We start from the raw sequence: 18,916 nt of genomic DNA on the forward strand, positions 1-18,916 counted from the left end.
CCTTTGGCTGAGAGGCCCGTGTCATCTGCAAACAAAGATTTTTGACACCCTGGTGGTAAATCAGGTAAGTCAGAAGTAAAAATGTTATACAATATGGGCCCCAGTATGCTGCCTTGGGGGACACCAGCCCTTACAGGTAATCTATCAGATTTGGAATTCTGATAGTTTACCTGCAGTGAGCGATTTGATAAATAATTTTGGATCAGTTTAATGATGTACAGAGGAAAAATAAAATTCATCAATTTTACAATTCATGCCAAACACTGTCAGGGGCCCTCCTTAGCCGTGCGGTAAGACGCGCGGCTACAAAGCAAGACCATGCTGAGGGTGGCTGGGTTCGATTCCCGGTGCCGGTCTAGACAATTTTCGGATTGGAAATTGTCTCGACTTCCCTGGGCATAAAAGTATCATCGTGTTAGCCTCATGATATACGAATGCAAAAATGGTAACCTGGCTTAGAAACCTCGCAGTTAATAACTGTGGAAGTGCTTAATGAACACTAAGCTGCGAGGCGGCTCTGTCCCAGAGTGGGGATGTAATGCCAGGAAGAAGAAGAAGAAACACTGTCAAATGCTTTCTCTATATCAAGAAGAGCAACTCCAGTCGAATATCCTTCAGATTTGTTGAGCCGAATTAAATTCGTAACTCTTAATAACTGATGAGTGGTTGAATGCCCCTGGCGAAAACCAAATTGCTCATCAGCAAATATAGAATTGTCATTAATATGAACCATCATTCTATTTAAAATAATCTTTTCAAACAGTTTGCTTATTGAAGAAAGCAAACTGATTGGGCGATAACTAGAAGCCTCAGCTGGATTTTTGTCCGGCTTCAAAATTGGAACAACTTTGGCGTTTTTCCATTTATCTGGAAAGTATGCCAATTGAAAACATTTGTTAAATAAATTAACCAAAAAGGACGAAGAGCTCTCAGGAAGTTTTTTAATAAGTAGGTATGTAGAAAATACCATCATCACCCGGTGCTTTCATATTTTTAAATTTTCTAGTAATAGATCTCACTTCGTCCAAATTAGTTCCCATCGAAGGGTCAAAAACATTCACTTGATTGAGAATGTCTTCGAAGCTCCGTGTAACCTGATTCTCTATTGGACTAGTGAGACCTAGACTAAAATTATGGGTACTCTCGAACTGCTGAGCAAGTTTTTGAGCCTTTTCGCCATTTGTGTATAAAATTTTATTTCCCACGTTAAGCGCTGGAATTGGCTTTTGAGTTTTTTTTAAAGAATTTTCGTTAATTTCCAAAAGGGTTTCGAACTGGGATCCAACTTCGTGACATTATTCTCAAAGTTGGTATTCCTCAGAATAGCGAAACGTTTTGCCTTTCTCGTACAACAAAGTTGTACCGAAAGGCTATCATTTCACTCCGAAAACGCACTTTTTATAGAAGCCTCTGAGACCCATAGTGTTATATACCAATCGACTCAGCTCGACGAATTGAGCACATGTCTGTCTGTCCGTGTGTATGTATGTGTGTATGTGTGTGTGTATGTGTGTGTGTATGTGTGTGCACAAAATCTAAAGAAAACATTAGACAACTTTTCGTATAGTAATCCTTAACCGATTTTCTCGCAACAAGTTTTATTCGACAGAGGACAAAGCCTTGTTGATCACTATTGAATTTGATAACGATCGATCATTGCGTTTAAAAGTTATGAAGAAAATGGTACATCGAACCATATAGGCCCCATATAAGGTTGGTGTCTTAACTAATTGCGAGAAAGGCATCACCAACGCTAGGTGGATTATTCTGGGTTTTTTAATTTCATTCTGCAAATCTAGTCAAATAACTTTCAACGCGGGATCGCGAGTTCTTTGGTATTGCCTTCGCCTCACATTTTTAAGACGGATCAGTAGCTGAAGATCGTCGTCAATAATAATGGAGTTGAATTTAATTTCACATTTAGGAATTGCAATGCCTCTGGCTTCGACAATTAAATTTGTCAAAGATGCGAGAGCATTATCAATATCACTTTTGGTATCGAGAGGAATATCAACATCAAAATTCCTGTCGATATACGTTTTATATAAATCCCAATCAGCTCTATGATAATTAAAAGTAGAGCTGATTGGATTATAAATGGCTTCTTGTGAGATTTCAAATGTCACAGGAAGGTGATCAGAGTCAAAGTCAGCATGAGTTACCAATTGGCCACACAGCTGACTTGAATCCATTAAAACCAAATCAATTGTCGAAGGATTTCGAGTGGATGAAAAGCAAGTTGGGCCATTGGGATATTGAATAGTATAATATCCCGCAGAACAATCTTCAAATAAAATTTTGCCGTTGGAATTGCTTTGAACATTATTCCATGAACGATGTTTGGCATTGAAGTCACCAATTACGAAGAATTTTGATTTGTTGCGAGTCAGAATTTGAAGATCAGCTTTCAATAAATTCTTTTGCTGCCCATTGCATTGAAAAGGCAAGTAGGCTGCAATAAAAGAGAGTTGTCCAAAATTTGTTTCCATTCCAATTTAAAATTTTCAAAGAATTATTTGGATCCATTAAAACGAAGTCCAATAACAATTCTTTGAGTAAATTTGATACCAACCTGAACTGCTTCAGTTTTGGTATTTGCTTTGAACATTGCATCAATCATGTGATGCAATTGTTCATTAAGAAAATCAAAGTCGGAAGCAGACATGCTACCTGAGTCGAACGTTATCGAACGTTATTCCCCGTTGAAGAATGGGTATGAAAGTCATTCATCGTCGGTAAATTTTTGGAAATAAAATTTTGCCTGCCTGCAGCGGTGCTAGCATAGGAGGGCGTGTTTGAAAAATTAGAATTCGACGAACTACTCGTTACCCGTTGAGAGGTAGGAGCACAATTTGTTCGTTGATTGTGGTGAGTATGAATTACTCGACCGGCAAATGATTGCGGATTTTGAGCGTTTGAAATATGTTTACCCGGCTCCCAGATTCGATCCTATTGGAATTTCCCGCTTTTGTTTTGCACGGAAGTCAACACTTTTTTGCGTGAAGGGCATCCCCAGAAATTGGATTTATGATTGCCCCCACAATTAGCACATTTAAATTTATTGGAATATTCTCTCACAGGACAGGCGTCCTTGGCGTGAGAGGTTCCACCACAAATCATGCATTTAGCATCCATGTGACAATGTTTGGTTCCATGACCCCACTTTTGGCACTTACGGCACTGAGTGGGGTTTTGGAAATTTCCCCCAGGCTTGCGGAAATGTTCCCATGTAACACGGACATGGGACATAATACAGGCCTTTTCCAAACTTTTCATATTATTTAGTTCACTTTTGTTAAAGTGAACAAAATAAAATTCTTGAGAAATACCCTTCTGGGAAGTACCAGAGCGAGATTTCTTTTTCATCTTAATTACTTGGACTGGTGAAAATCCAAGTAATTCAGAAATTTCAATTTTAATCTCATCTAGTGATTTGTCGTCACTAGGGAGACCTTTCAAAACGACTTTGAACAATCGCTCAGTTTTGTCGACGTATGTGAAAAATTCATGGCGCTTCTCAGTTAAATACTGAAGAAGACGTTTGCGATCGTCAAAGGATCCCGGCAAAACGCGGCAGTCACCCGGCAGTCACCCATCCTGAAACCTTGATCCCCTGAAGGTTACTCAAAATCTCATTCCTAAAGCCAGACAACTCGGCAACAGATACCACAATTGGCGGAATCCTTTGCTTTTTCGCATAAATCGAATCACTTGGGCTAGATGTAGATTCGATTTGCTCAATTTCATCATTAATCAAATCGAACTGATTGCTCAGTTCGATAGGAGAAGAATTATTTTCGATATTAGAGTTAGAAGGAATATCTGAAGTTTCCAGTTTCCTTCTATTTTTTTCCGCGCTTGGGCAGGACGGTTTTGAAACCTTGTTTCTTAGAAGAAAGTGGAGAATTCAGAGACTCACCCTTCCACTTGTTTTTATTAATGCTCATTGCTGAGCGTGGAGACGTGACCTTCTAAGAGGTTTTTCCTAGAACGGTATCCCTGCAGGATTACCACCGCTTGTCGGAATTTTACTTCCGCAAACGGGTCCAACGTAAAACGAAGGCACGGGTCCTTGCAAAGATCGTAACGGGATCAGTGGGTACAAATAGCGCTGAGAAACACTGTTGAAATTAAAATAGCTTCGGGTAGTATTAAAAACTTCCTTCCGCAAAGAGAGAAAATAGAACCGCACAGCACGAAAGCACGATGCGGTATGATATTGTTTTTTCTTGATAATGTTTAGCGGTACATATTTTCCAATTATTTGCTAAATTAAAGCTTAGTTATGAATCTTAAAATTATTCTTCATGGGGGTCCTCAAAATATTTTATGAATTTCAGGTAGCGTTTTACGAAACAATCAGGGGTTATTTATGGATCGTTTTTCATTTTTTTATGATCCATAATCTTTATCCTATTAACAAAGGCAAGAATGTTTTGCCGTGCCATATTGACTGACATCATGGTACTCTTCCAACTATGTCCTTGGCTAGGATCTTTCTAACAAGGTCTGATCTGGAGGCGTTAGATTTGTATACACAAAGTTTGAGATCCAACTTCTTCGTCTTCCATGGCTCTACATTCCAACTTGAACTTGGCCTGCTCTTCAACTTAGTATTCTATTAGCATTTTCTCAGTTATTAATTAAAAGCTTTTCTATGCCCGCCATTGCATGAGTATGTATATTGTGTGGCAAGTACAATGGATACACTATGCCCAAGGAGTCGAGAATGTTTCCAACCCAAAAACATGCTAGACCGGACCGAGTATCGAATTCGCCATCTCTGGATTGACAATCCTACGCCTTTGCTCGCAAGGCTACTGGAGATCAAACACGTCTGTAAAAAAGAGAAAATAACAGAAAGGCTGGATGTACCAGTCGTGGCTATATCACCAGTTGTCGCACTAGTGCATTATACACCAAATAGCTCATCACATCACCACAAATTAGTGAACCATATTTTTGTTTTATATCTTTATTTTGCCCAAGGCTGGCTCGTCTCGTTGAACCATATTCATATGACACGATAACACCTTTAATCTCCTCCAAATCAAACAAACCATGATTGTAAAAAATGATTTTGCTTAATTTTTGTCGTCCTTTGCACCAGTTGTCGCGCTAGGAAAACAATGAGGAAAACAATGAGATTTGCCGTAATAGGAACCAAAATTAAGAATAGTGCCACAACTGGTACATGCGTTCCTATTATGGATTAAGCAATTTTGGGTACTATCACGATTTTTGATGCGGTTTTCACATTTGTTCTAAGGAGTTGGAAAGGAAACCTTTCGCATGACATATCAACACTACCCATATGCCTTTTATTTATATTTAAAAAAATAGTTGTTCTCGACTTTGGCAACGATAGGTACATCCACCCTACTATTTTATTCCAGTTGTGTTTTTACACAGGACTCTACTAGCAACGTGTTCTGACTACGATGTAAGAAGGAACTGAGTGTTTGTCATAATATCAAATCTGGAATATTGAAACAGCTGACATCGAGCTCGTGAAGGATCTCTCCATAAAGTCATGACAATTTTATGAATAGGTCAACGACAGGAAATCAATATAAATTATAATATATTTTGAAATTTGATTGGTATGTAGTCTAGTTCTTTTTCTATTTACAGATACAGGAATGAAGGTTTCCCGAAGTCAGTAATGATTCAGGAAAACCAGCGAGGCCGGAAAATAATTATTGATCGGGAAGATACTAAGGATTTCTCAACTCCATCGCAGAATCCCTTTAAGATTGCTAGTACCACAGCCAAGTTCAGATATGTGATCTGATCATAGTAGGGACACGGCAGGTATTTCCGTCCTTCGTCATAGGGGCTAAAACCAACGAAAGCAACGTACATTTGCTAGAACTCCACTATAGTAGAACGTTTCTCCTGAGCTTACGATTTGGTACGTATGAGTTTTACAAAAAAGCGTCTTTTTTATTGGTTTTCGAGACTATGACGAACAGACGAAAATATCTGCCGTGCCCCTACCCCATCGAATCAATTAGAAGATAATGCGTGACGGGATAGAGATTCATATATCCAATAATTTAATAATTTGTCTTTTATGTTCAGTATTTTATATTTAACACAAAGGGAGATGTGGTAATGAGTATATTAATTTATGAGTGTTATTATTAAGTATGTCACCTGCACTGTGAATCGACCATACTCATTAAAGAGTAAAAAGGACCCATTATTTACTGATATATGGAACTGTCAAAATAATGGGTACTTTTATTTTTTGATAATGTGTATTTTTCCTCCACTCCAAAGTTTAAAGCTACTACCCATTAATGGGTGAAAATAAAGTTGATCACATTTTTGACAGAACGAAACATAATGGGAGCGGAAAGAATCCCGAGAGATTTAGTTGTGAGTATTATTTTCGTTTTAATTAAACTTTTATAATAAAATTAACTGCAAACTGTCTTCTAACAGCTCATGGAAACATTGGACAATTTGCCGCCACTGGAAAACAAAGACAGATCGCCATCAATTCAGAATGCCGCCGTACAAATGGTATTGTCGGTTGAAAGTACACTGGCCCGGATTTTCCGGAAAGAATAGAACTCAGGATGTTCATAAAACCCTACGAAACTATCGAAGGAACCGGTCTGTTCGTGTGTATCCGTAGGTCCCACTAGAAGAGTACGACGGGATGGCAAACGTTTTGATTGAACGGTCGAAACACAATTCCTACTACGTTACGGCGTATTTCGTTAATTTTTATAGTGTGCATACCCTGGGTGCATATAATATAATATGTTTACATTTGAATAAATACTATGCGAATAACATGCCCACAGCTCAATTATTAAATTATGCATTTTATTTATTACGCCAGCGAATTTTTTTTTCTTGATAATAAAGAGTGATTTTTACACATTTTCCTGCAATACTTTTTACAAATAATGAGTAAAAATTACTCGCTGGTTTGACGTATGAGTGGTTTACTCATTAATGAGTAAACGCTGTTTACTCTTTTAATGAGTTGAACTATTTAACTTCATAATGGGTACTATTTTACCCATTAAAGAGTACTTTGCTGGCACAGTGTGTGCTGTAATTGTCTATTGTGTAAGAGCGAATGTCATAATAAAGTTGAGTATCCAAGACGTGTTGTATTGCGAGAAAAGAGAAAAATTCTAATTTTGCGGAGCAAAGAAGAAGAAGCAGACTGAGCGTCGGAAACTTCAAAATGGCATGCGCTGTACGAAAAGTGTTAATATTTTTTGATATCAAGAATATTCGAGAAATCTAAAATGTTTCTAAAACACATAAATATATGACAAAATGCCTTCAAAGTATCTTAAAACTTGTTAAAAAAATATAGCGGCATGTAACACTCGTTTAAAGTTACATATTCCCGTTGATTTTAATAATCAACATTCACACCGAAAAAATAAACCAAAAATTTTTACCGTGCAACAAGTGATTTGACGTTTGCGGAACAGCTTTCCGACAGTCGACCATCGGACCCCGGTTCGAATTTTTCAATCTTCTCGCAATATTTTTCATGGAATGGAAATAATATCGATGTTATGCAGTTTCTCAACCTTTTGACACAACGGTGCGAGTCCTCGAGGGTTGAACAAATGATTCATTAATTTCAAAAAGCATTCTCGGAAAGCTCACATTCTCACGCAGTGCCTACGATTCTGGAAAGCCAACCCATTTATCTAGATACTAATTACGGTGCAATTATTTTGTTTGTTGTTACGCCAGTAACTCACAGATGTCGCACATTCCCTTATTTCGATCGCCATATTTCATAGCAAACTTTTTGTGTTGCAAAACACATCGGTCGTTGTGCGTTACGAAAAGTATCACAAAAAAGCTTTGATCGATTGTACGAAGGTAGTGCATTAGTTTAGAGCTTATTTTAGAAGGTCTCTCACTTCTGCAGCATCGATGTCCTTCCACTTTCTTAGTAAAAATATATTTTTCAACTATTCTTTTCTACACGAGAAACAAATATAGATATTTCACATGGCTCAGATGTAATTATAACAATAGGTAGAATATGTAGATGAATGATTTTCCAAATTATTATTCAAACTATAGAATGAAGACATTAAGAAATTCCTTCAATTAAGCGCATGTATAAATTCATTTGTTTCAAACTGTTTTGATAAAAATTTGTTCTCTATTGCATATACATTTAACTTTGCATTGCATGTCGTATTACATAAATCAAGTTCCAATTGGACTAGGGAAGCTGATAAAATAGCAACAATATTCTTATAGACAGCATTTCTCGTTGTGAATAGGTATGAGAATGCAAAAAAAAAGTGGAAACTTCATTGACTGGTCGTGTTTTGCTATGTGAATCAGTATAGAGTAGAGTGTCGTGTAGGGCGGACGTAACTATATAATTGATCGGGTTTTGTTTCCCTTCTGGCCAAAAGGGGGTTGTTTCATCTGTTCTGGACTAGTGAAATACAGTGAATATCTGAGATCGAAACAAATCGAGTATAAATAATCTACAAAAAGTGGTTTAAATAGGCCATAATGGCGAAAAAAGTTTGCTGAATTTGGGATACATTGATCTGCCAGAGAGGTTTAACAAGCGTGTATATGTGTGTACATCTTGTAAATGTGTGTAATACAGAGTGATTTATATTGCAGTCCAGTGCACTAAGAAAGGGTTACTCAGCTTCCTTATAGTGTGTAGGTGGAACACAAATGTCTTTCTGACTGAAAAAAATAGCAAGGTTAGTTAATCACCAGTTTTTATTTGTTCTAACTTTTGATTGATCGAATTCCTTTATGAAGTGCTAAAGGAGAACGTCAATCACATTTATTGGAAATATAAGATTAGTCACTTTCGTTAATTCTTCGCTGTGACAAACTCTATGGAGACATATTCTGTCAATGCATGGGTATGTGGCGAATACATTTGGTAAGAACGAGTTTTCAATGCCAACTATCCAGAAAAGCTTAAATGTGGTGGTCCAAGTAATGGCAAAATGTCTTTCTGATTTTCTGCCCACTCGTTGAGCTATGTGGAACCGGATTGTTTTCAAGAGGTTTACACACTGGCTTGCACTCCAATGCCATCTGAATTTTTGCATTGTCCTTTAGTAGTGGTTGGAGTCGCTGACGTAAGCCCCGAGATAGGCATTTGACTTTACTCAGAAAACAAAATCATCCCAGATGTGAAAGGTTTCCAAATTCTTTTATCACATCATTATTAGTAAGTTATTATTTCATAGTTTTTTAAAAAAAATTAAAAAAATCACAAATATGTTGCAATATGTAGATAAAATTTTAATAATATTTTCATCAGATTGGGAATGCAAAATAACAAAGTTTAAATACGTATAAATATTTTAGATGAAAAGATTTGTTTAGAATTTTCAAATAATATATAGCTTAGGTGTATTATAAGAAGAACAAGCAGTTCGTATCGTGGGATTGAAAATAAAAACCAATCTTGTTCTTTATACACCTACACGCTTTGCAATTCTCAAGCTAAAGAATCATCGTTTGAATCATCGTTTAAACGCTATTGCTTTAAATGAAAGCTGAGCTAAGGATAATTTAATTATTTCCACAAAATGATATTTTGTGAAGAAGTATATCAACCTTGATCACAGACAGATCCGGAATAAGACATAGGGTTCTTGACCGAAAGATTTGTGGGGCCCCAACCCACACATACTGCGAATGTATAGTTTTGAAGGGTGTCAATACTTTGCACTTCGGGAAGTCTCGCTCGATAATGAAAGGAAGTGATGTTGACACATTCCGGCGTGACGTTACAACGTTTTGACGTACCTTTAAATGGTTTTATTGGACAAAGCTTGCATAAAACATTAGTAAACATATGCACATTATTACATATTCTGAATCCTTATATAATTTCGGATCGAATAAATATATTAACACCGAATATGTGTAGGAAAATGGCTTTCTGGGATACAATTTGCTGCGTGACGTTACAACGCGCGTGAATTCGTGATTTTGTACCTTTACTTAAACATGCTTAATTCTCTGCTCTGGTCGTTATTTTACTCCAAAAATAATAAACACCTTTCAAATATACACCCGATTCTTTTTTTACACGGGGGATGCGTTCCGTGTAAAAAAAGTTTTCAGTTCAAAATTTGAAAATCCGTGTAAAAAAAGTTTCATGATTTCTCGACGAATCATGCAAAATGGAGCAACTTTGCAAAAAATTTGTATGGGATTTTTTTTACACGGCCGTGTAAAAAAAATCCGTGTAAAACCAGAATCGGGTGTATGAGGATAATGGATGACCCTATGGGGCAATGTGCCTCAAACACGGGCTAAGTTCGTTCTATTCGACATGAACATTCCGTGACGTTACAACGCGAGGTACTCTAAAAACAAGTTTTTCAAAGCGTTGTAACGTCACGAAAAAGTATACCACTTTAAATTCAATTTTAACATGAGTTTTCAATCCATAGTGTATGGTATTGTACTAAAATGAAAAAGATATAATGTTCGATACTGTATTAGGTGAAAACCTAGTTTTTGATCAATGGCACGGAGCGTTAATGCCCAGAGCCCAAATTTGCAAACTGGAACCCATATTTTGGCTTATTTGTAAGATTTAACCGAGTAGAAACAAAAAGCTCATCGTTCGAGCATAATACACAGTGTTTGGTCTTATGTCAAAATTGCGGCACAACTAAAATTGAAAGTAATGATCTAGGTTTGTACGATCTACAAACTTATGCGATTTGCTTAAAACTAGTTCTAATTCGTTAGCTAAAGGTGAAGAACTGTAAATTTTGGAGCTATATGAAAGTAAATATTAAAGTTAATTTGAAAAAGAAATATATAATGAATGTATTAACCAAACAAACTCTATTCAGTAGCAAAACAGTTCATATATTAATTAAGGAGTGTAATAAAGAGAGTGGGCCCTCCTTAGCCGTGCGGTAAGAGGCGCGGCTGCAAAGCAAGACCATGCTGAGGGTGGCTGGGTTCGATTCCCGGTGCCGGTCTAGGCAATTTTCGGATTGGAAATTGTCTCGACTTCCCTGGGCATAAAAGTATCATCGTGTTAGCCTCATGATATACGAATGCAAAACTGGTAACCTGGCTTAGAAACCTCGCAGTTAATAACTGTGGAAGTGCTTAATGAACACTAAGCTGCGAGGCGGCTCTGTCCCAGTGTGGGAATGTAATGCCAATAAGAAGAAGAAGAATAAAGAGAGTGTAAGGAGTGTAGTAAAGACAATGTTGCGTTCCATTTTATTTGCAACAAATATGGTGAGGTATTTGTTGTGAACTTTTCAAATTGCGATAGTTGGTATATTTATTTCATTTATTCAGACTAAGGCCGAAGTGGCCTGTGCGGTATACGAGTCTTATAAGAGTCTTCTCCATTCGGCTCGGTTGGTATATGTCAGAAGTAAAACACAAATCATGTCTACAGATGGCTACGTTTATCCAGATGGCTTGTTGGTCTACCTACATCAAGGTCTATTCCTAATTCGGGGAACAAATCCCAAAGTTTTCCAGTTTTTTATTCAGATCCCAAACTGCCGTTCTACGCATACTCGTCCAAATTTTAAAAAATGCAACAAACGCATTTGAAACAAAACTATATTTTTCGCTGCGGTCCTTATATGAGTAGACAATTTGAGAACTTTACATCATTAGACTATTGGGAGAGCTCCATTCTCATGAATTCATACAAGGTTTTAATTCAGAAATATAATTTGCGACCGTATTCATGAAAATAGTTTAGCGAGACAGTTATGCCGAGAATGCTTGCGGATTTCTACGCATATGGCTACATGCTTAGGATTTGATTTCGTTTATGACTACAAGGATCGACATATCTTTTCTGATGCTAAATGAATAAAACTGTACTGTCCACGTGGTTGATGTTTTCAGATCACAGCGGTATCATTTAGAATGAAGTTCCTTTTAGCCGGCCTTGTTTACCACTAAAAGTGGCTAGGCTTGCAAGAACTAATTATTGAATATCATTTCTATAAGCAACACTCCATAAAATAACAGATTCTGTCATAATGATGAGCTTATTACTCACGAGACAAACATGCGTACAAATTTAACAATAGGTAGTATTCATGACGGACCAGTAAATTACGGTCGCTCAATTATTCGTAGCAGAAAATTTTAAGTCGCTCAAACCTTTATAGTCGGCAAAATTTCATCAGCGGTTGGGAAAAATCACGGAGATACGACATAGGTCAAACCGATTTGATGTTGTTTTCAATAATTTTTCGAACAAAGCTCGATATCTTCGAAATACAGCACTCAGTGATAAAAAAAGTCGAAATCACCAAAAACTAACATGGGACAATTAGACAAACTATATCGAAAGTTTTGCAGCAAGTCTTAATGAATTATTGGCAGTGGTTGGTTTTCTAACCGCCGCTGCCAGCATCCAGACGCTATACTGCCGCTAACCGCAAGTCGAGCACATCTGACTTTTTGACAGTTTTGAGTAATTATCATTTTTCACTTTATTTTGCTATTCTATGCGAGATGTTTGTTCTAGAAAAGTGGAAAAAAATACCAAGTCAAATTGTCCCATATAGAAAAGTAACCGCAAGTCAGTCACATCGAGTAAAAGTATATTCCCTTTGTGAAATGTTATACATATTGTTCATATTTGTTCAATACATGAGCTCAGAACACCTCTTCAAAACGTCTCGAATAAAAAAATAAATCATTTCAGAAAAACGTAGAAGAAAATTGTGTAAACATTTGGAATTTAAGTTTATGTTGTGGTTGGAAGTTAGGTTGAATTTGAAATTGAATGAAGATTGATGCATAGAGGAATATATGTTGCAGTATGTATAATATCCATCGTTTCACTTTTGCATCAATTATTTCCAATATAGCGTGTTGAAACTTGTACGCTACATAGGGTATCTGTTCCCATATTAATAACAGCCCGTATATTAATCCCAACCGTCGATAAACCAAATAAAAAATCAATTTATTTACAATTGCTCACATCGTATGTACACAATAATGGATGGAACACATTCTTGAATGTTTGGAATAATATTCAAGATTTTGTTTAAGTAATGTTTAAATTCACAAGAATCAGATAATTACAAGATAAAATCATAAAGCACTTTTATTTTCATTTTCCTACCTCTGAACTGATGGTTTGATGCACTGCTCCATTGCTACTAGCAGATTCATCTGTTTTCACGCCGTTGTTTTCCACTCAATTTCAAGCTAAAACAATTCTATCTCTTCAAAATTCACTTCACAGCACATAAAGCACATCACATTTTCACTATGAATATAATTATATTTTAAAAACCAACGCGATTTTCTATAGTTTGATATAGGTTTATTTCGAACAACAATAAATTATGGTCCGTATTCCAAACTGTTTACATGGCTTGCAGTACTCTCAAGGGTTGCCGACTTAGATTTTTATTTCAAAGCGCTTGAATGAACTTTCACTGTGAAATTCAACTCTTATGTTTGTAAAATAAATGATGTCGAAAAGATAAATTATGACAAACACAAAATTGAACGGATAAGATGGAAAACTGCAACAAAAACAGCAAATTTGTAATTATATTTCAACTCAACTACAAAACATTGAAGAATTCGGCATCACTGCAATCATATCGTTACGTATACACACAAGTAATAGTGTGCGTATTTTATGTTGGAAACAGTATTATTGATATAGGTACAGGCATAGGATTAACTATTTTTGAATGTTATTGAAATAGGTGCATGGCGGTGATGATGTTTTTTAGCTAAATACTTCTATAATGTGATGAAAATTTCATTTTTGTAGTTACCAAAATGTTTTCAATTAAAAATTACATGAGCCGAGCATAATTTTTCTCATTTTTCTTGATTATTGGGTGAGAAATCAATGCATTTCATATGCACATTGCCTTATTGTTATTGATATAGGAACAGATACCCTATAGCATAAGTTCTTTTGAATATGTTTTGGTTTATGATAATAAAGATTTAAAAGATTTTTCATGTGAAGTTTACTTCCCATTTTACTGAATAAACAACAAACTTACTATATTGAAATCATTCTAATTTCTCACCTAATGAGTTACCTCAGGACTTTGATATATTCACGCGTGGTTTGTAACCACTTATAAAAAAAATGATGGAAATAAGGCGCAATCATCCTATTTCCGAATGTTATTCATATGAGTCGCGATCCTTCAAAATCACAAAAAAAAATGTTAACTTAAGTTTGTTCGGTGAGCGTAATTTGAAATCTGAGAATGATTTTATCAACTGATTGATCAGCTAATAGAACCATAATAAAATTACTATTATTTGTATTCACAGCATTTTCTCTTCCCAATGAATGCAAAAACCAATGAAAGTCATGCTAGAAACAGGCGCGTCCACATGCCAAAACATGGGTGGAACAAAGTTACAAGTAGCGGAAATAACGTATCGGGATTCCTAAGAAGCATGAAATATATCCTGCAGACTATTATCATGAATCAGAGAAAATCAAAGCCGCTAATTTCAAGAAATGATCATTAACTTTCAGAAATCCTCAGAAATTTAAATGGATCGCTACGAATTGCTTAGAAATCTTATGACCGTTCAATAATGATCTAAAGCTCCGGGTCTTATTTCGGATAAGATATGGGGACTTAGGGATGATTTTGGTTTTACAATGGACTCCCATTTTATCTAAACTGGCTAGAATTTACAACTAAGACTTTTTATAAACTTGTAATTAATCATTAGCAGATTTCAGCAATCTTTATTTCCTGCAGAAATTCATATAGAATTTCAAACACTCTTTTGAGATTCCAGAAATATTTTAAAAAGAAACCATTGCGTACTTCCTGAAAATATTTAATAACTTTAAGGGAACCCATAAAACCATCAAAACATTTAATTTCCTGGTAAGCCTTTGAACATTCTTTATTTTTTGAGCCTCTAGACAATCTTGTGACTGACGATGCGACTTTGCTACTGCCTTTAAGGACATAGTTGGAAGAGTACCACGATGGCAGTCAATATGGCACCGGACGTTCTACGGGTCAACCCCACACCTCCCGCACTCCTCTCCCACCAACATTCGAATTCATCGAACAGCTTCGAACAAAAGTTTAATATTCAAATTACTAACCTGTTCACAGCATATTTATTCACTTCCCGTGATAATGAACATGTTTATCCAAAAAGTCCTATGTATTTCGGCTCGAATAATATCATAAATCAGCAATTTCGTGCCAATTTATTAGCCGTTCGCGATTTGGTGGGTTTATCACTGCACTTCACTTCTTCTCAAAGGGCACTGAAAAAATCAAGTTTTTACTCACTTCTCCGAACATGAGCAGCCAGAAATGTTGATGGAATGCAAATTAAACATCACTTTTCGAAATCAGTCACTTGTTCAAACCGAAAAGTTAATATGAACTGCTATTTTTGCCCGAAAAAACGATTAAAAACTGATCGCGGAGCGAATGTCAACAACGGCACCGGCAGCAGCAAACTAATAACTAGGGTGGTTCAATAAATAATTTTGCTCCGCCACGCTCAGTCGAATATGATTTATAATTTGGGTGTCATCAATGGTTTGGGCTGGTTTGAATAGAAACTTACCGTGCACAGGTCGTTTCAGGTTTGTAAGACAGTTGATATGGCGAGCTTGAATTTAACATTATTATAACATTAACAGATTCTGGCACTTATAAAATGCTATTTTTGCGTTACGAAATCAATGGATCTTTCCTGCGATGCGGTTTTCGTTCAGTGAAGTCTCTGGAATGTTTCTTTCAGCTATGCGGGTTCTCTTTTCACCAGCGTTTGGAGGGGAGGCACTTTAGCCAGCGTAATAAAAGGTTCAGTTTCCCATACTAGTTTTCATATAAACTTGAACCGGCTTGCGCTCAACCAGTTTTTGTTCAACAAATCGGTTGAAGTTAAATGCCCGAAAAATGAGTGACATTTTTTACATGATTTTTTTGTATAAGTTTGTATTTTAGCCATAACTTTTGATCCCATAGTCCGATCTGGCCAATTTCAAATAGGAAACAATGGGACAGGATTCTGCGTCCAATGCAACTTGTTGCGAGGAAATCGGTTGAAGTTAAGTGCCCGAAAAATGAGTGACATTTTTTACGCGATTTTTTCGTATGAATTTGTATTTTGGCCATAACTTTCGATTCCATAGTCCGATCTGGCCAATTTCAAATAGGAAACAATGGGACAGAATTCTGCGTCGAATGCAACTTGTTGCGAGCAAATCGGTTGAAGATAAATACCCGAAAAATGAGTGACATTTTTTACGCGATTTTTTCGTTTGAATTTGTATTTCGTCCATTACTTTTGATCCCATAGTCCGATCTGGCCAATTTCAAATGGGAAACAATGGTACAGGATTCTGCGTCGAATGCAACTTGCTGCGAAGAAAACGGGTGAAGATAAGTGCCCGAAAAATGAGTAACATTTTTACGCGATTTTTTCGTATGAATTTGTATTTTGGCCATAACTTTCGATCCCATAGTCCGATCTGGCCAATTTCAAATTGGAAACAATGGGACAGAATTCTGCGTCGAATGCAACTTGTTGCAAGCAAATCGGTTGAAGATAAATGCCCGAAAAATGAGTGACATTTTTTACATGATTTTTTGGTATGAATTTGTATTTTAGCCATAACTTTTGATCCCATAGTCCGATCTGGCCAATTTCAAAAAGGAAACAATGAGACAGAATTCTACGTCCAATGCAACTTGTTGCGAGGAAATCGGTTGAAGTTAAGTGCCCGAAAAATGAGTGACATTTTTTACGCGATTTTTTCGTATGAATTTGTATTTTGGCCATAACTTCCGATCCCATAGTCCGATCTGGCCAATTTCAAATAGGAAACAATGGGACAGGATTCTGCGTCGAATGCAACTTGTTGCGAGCAAATCGGTTGAGGATAAGTTCCCGAAAAATGAGTGACATTTTTTGAGTAGTTTTGCGCACACACACACACACATACACACACACATACACACACACACATACACACACACATACACACACACACACAGACATCACCTCAATTCGTCGAACTGAGTCGATTGGTATATAACACTATGGGTCTCCGGGCCTTCTATAAAAAGTTTGTTTTTGGAGCGATCATATAGCCTTTACCGTATACTTAGTATACGAGAAAGGCAAAAATATACTGCTCTAACATCAAACACGGTGAAGCATGCAATCTGAATATTTTGAAACTCTTGGATGCAAAAAAAGCCCACATCGCAGAGTTTCCATATATCGTGATGGTAGTCTGTTAAGGTGAAGGTGGGTTGAGTACCAAAACAAAGCTTTGAAAGTATTGGTACAATAAAAACTGTCATATACTGTAGTAGTATTGGTGTCGTATTTATAAAAAACAAAGAATATTAGTAGGGTGGTTCAAAAACGACCCAGCACCACCACCACGCTCACTCGATTCCGTCCCATGCTCCGAGTGTCCTCCAAAAACCGATTTGAACAAAAACTGGTTGAGCGCAAGCCGGTTCAAGTTTATATGAAAACTAGTATGGGAAACTGAACCTTTTATTACGCTGGCTAAAGTGCCTCCCCTCCAAACGCTGGTGAAAAGAGAACCCGCATAGCTGAAAGAAACATTCCAGAGACTTCACTGAACGAAAACCGCATCGCAGGAAAGATCCATTGATTTCGTAACGCAAAAATAGCATTTTATACCCCACACACCCCCATGTCACACTTTTTGTTTGAAGCATCTGCCCCTGGTGCGATAGTGTAGACTAGACTAGACTAGAAGTATCTGCCCCTGGTGCGATAGATATCACAGACAAATTCTGGGTACATATTTTGTTGAATTGCACGTTTCACTGATGCCTTCTGAGAAGCCCAATTATCATGCTAAAGATTCGCAACCTCGATTAAAATCGACTCCTAACTATTGGAACGACCATTCAATATGGATTGTCTATGGATTTAAAGCTCTTGGATATTTCTTCCCGTCATATTGTCTCCCCCTCGCCATCGCCCAATGACGAGTTCTGTCCCATTGTTTCCTATTTGAAATTGGCCAGATCGGACTATGGGATCGAAAGTTATGGCCAAAATACAAATTCATACGAAAAAATCGCGTAAAAATGTTACTCATTTTTCGGGCACTTGTCTTCAACCGATTTCCTCGCAGCAAGTTGCATTCGACGCAGAATCCTGTACCATTGTTTTCTATTTGAAATTGGCCAGATCGGACTATGGGATCAAAAGTAATGGACAAAATACAAATTTAAACGAAAAAATCGCGTGAAAAATGTCACTTATTTTTCGGGTATTTATCTTCAACCGATTTGCTCGCAACAAGTTGTTATGGCCAAAATACAAAATCGTACGAAAAAATCGCTTAAAAAATGTCACTCATTTTTCGGGCACTTATCCTCAACCGATTCGCTCGCAACAAGTTGCATTCAACGCAGAATCCTGTACCATTGTTTCCTATTTGAAATTGGCCAGATCGGACTATGGGATCGAAAGTTATGGCCAAAATACAAATTCATACGAAAAAATCACGTAAAAAATGTCACTCATTTTTCAGGCACTTATCCCCAACCGATTTGCTCGCAACAAATTGCATTCGACGCAGAATCCTTTCCCATTGTTTCTTATTGAAAGTTGGACAGGTCGGACTATGGGATCGAGAGTTATGACCAAAATACCTTTTTTTTAATATAAAAATCACAAAAAATGTCATGTTTCGGACACCAAACCTTAATCGATTCACACGCAACAATTTGCAGTCGACGCAGAATCCTGTTCCATTGTTTCCTATTGAAAATTGGCTAGATCGGACTATGGGATCGGAAGTTATGGCCGAAACACCATTTTTGCCTTTTTATACGGAAAGGTTGTATGTTCGATCCAAAACCAAACTTTCACAGAAGGCCTGGAGACCCATAGT

General features: G+C 36.9%; 1 protein-coding gene across 3 annotated transcripts in view; it reads left to right on the forward strand.

The window, feature by feature from the left end:
• The first annotated feature begins 8,339 nt into the window (after positions 1-8,339).
• The window catches only part of LOC134224655 (uncharacterized), a 43,244-nt gene continuing 32,667 nt past the window's right edge, over positions 8,340-18,916 (forward strand). Inside the window, exons 1-2 of one of the 3 annotated variants that reach the window (XM_062704138.1) lie at positions 8,340-8,585; positions 8,641-8,726. The gene's annotated coding sequence lies outside the window, so the exon portion shown is untranslated. Of the gene's footprint in view, positions 8,727-18,916 lie in introns of all 3 variants that reach the window. The other 2 variants (XM_062704139.1, XM_062704137.1) reach the window with 2 other exon arrangements.

Source organism: Armigeres subalbatus, chromosome 3, assembly GCF_024139115.2.
Source record: "Armigeres subalbatus isolate Guangzhou_Male chromosome 3, GZ_Asu_2, whole genome shotgun sequence".
NCBI lineage: Eukaryota > Metazoa > Arthropoda > Insecta > Diptera > Culicidae > Armigeres > Armigeres subalbatus.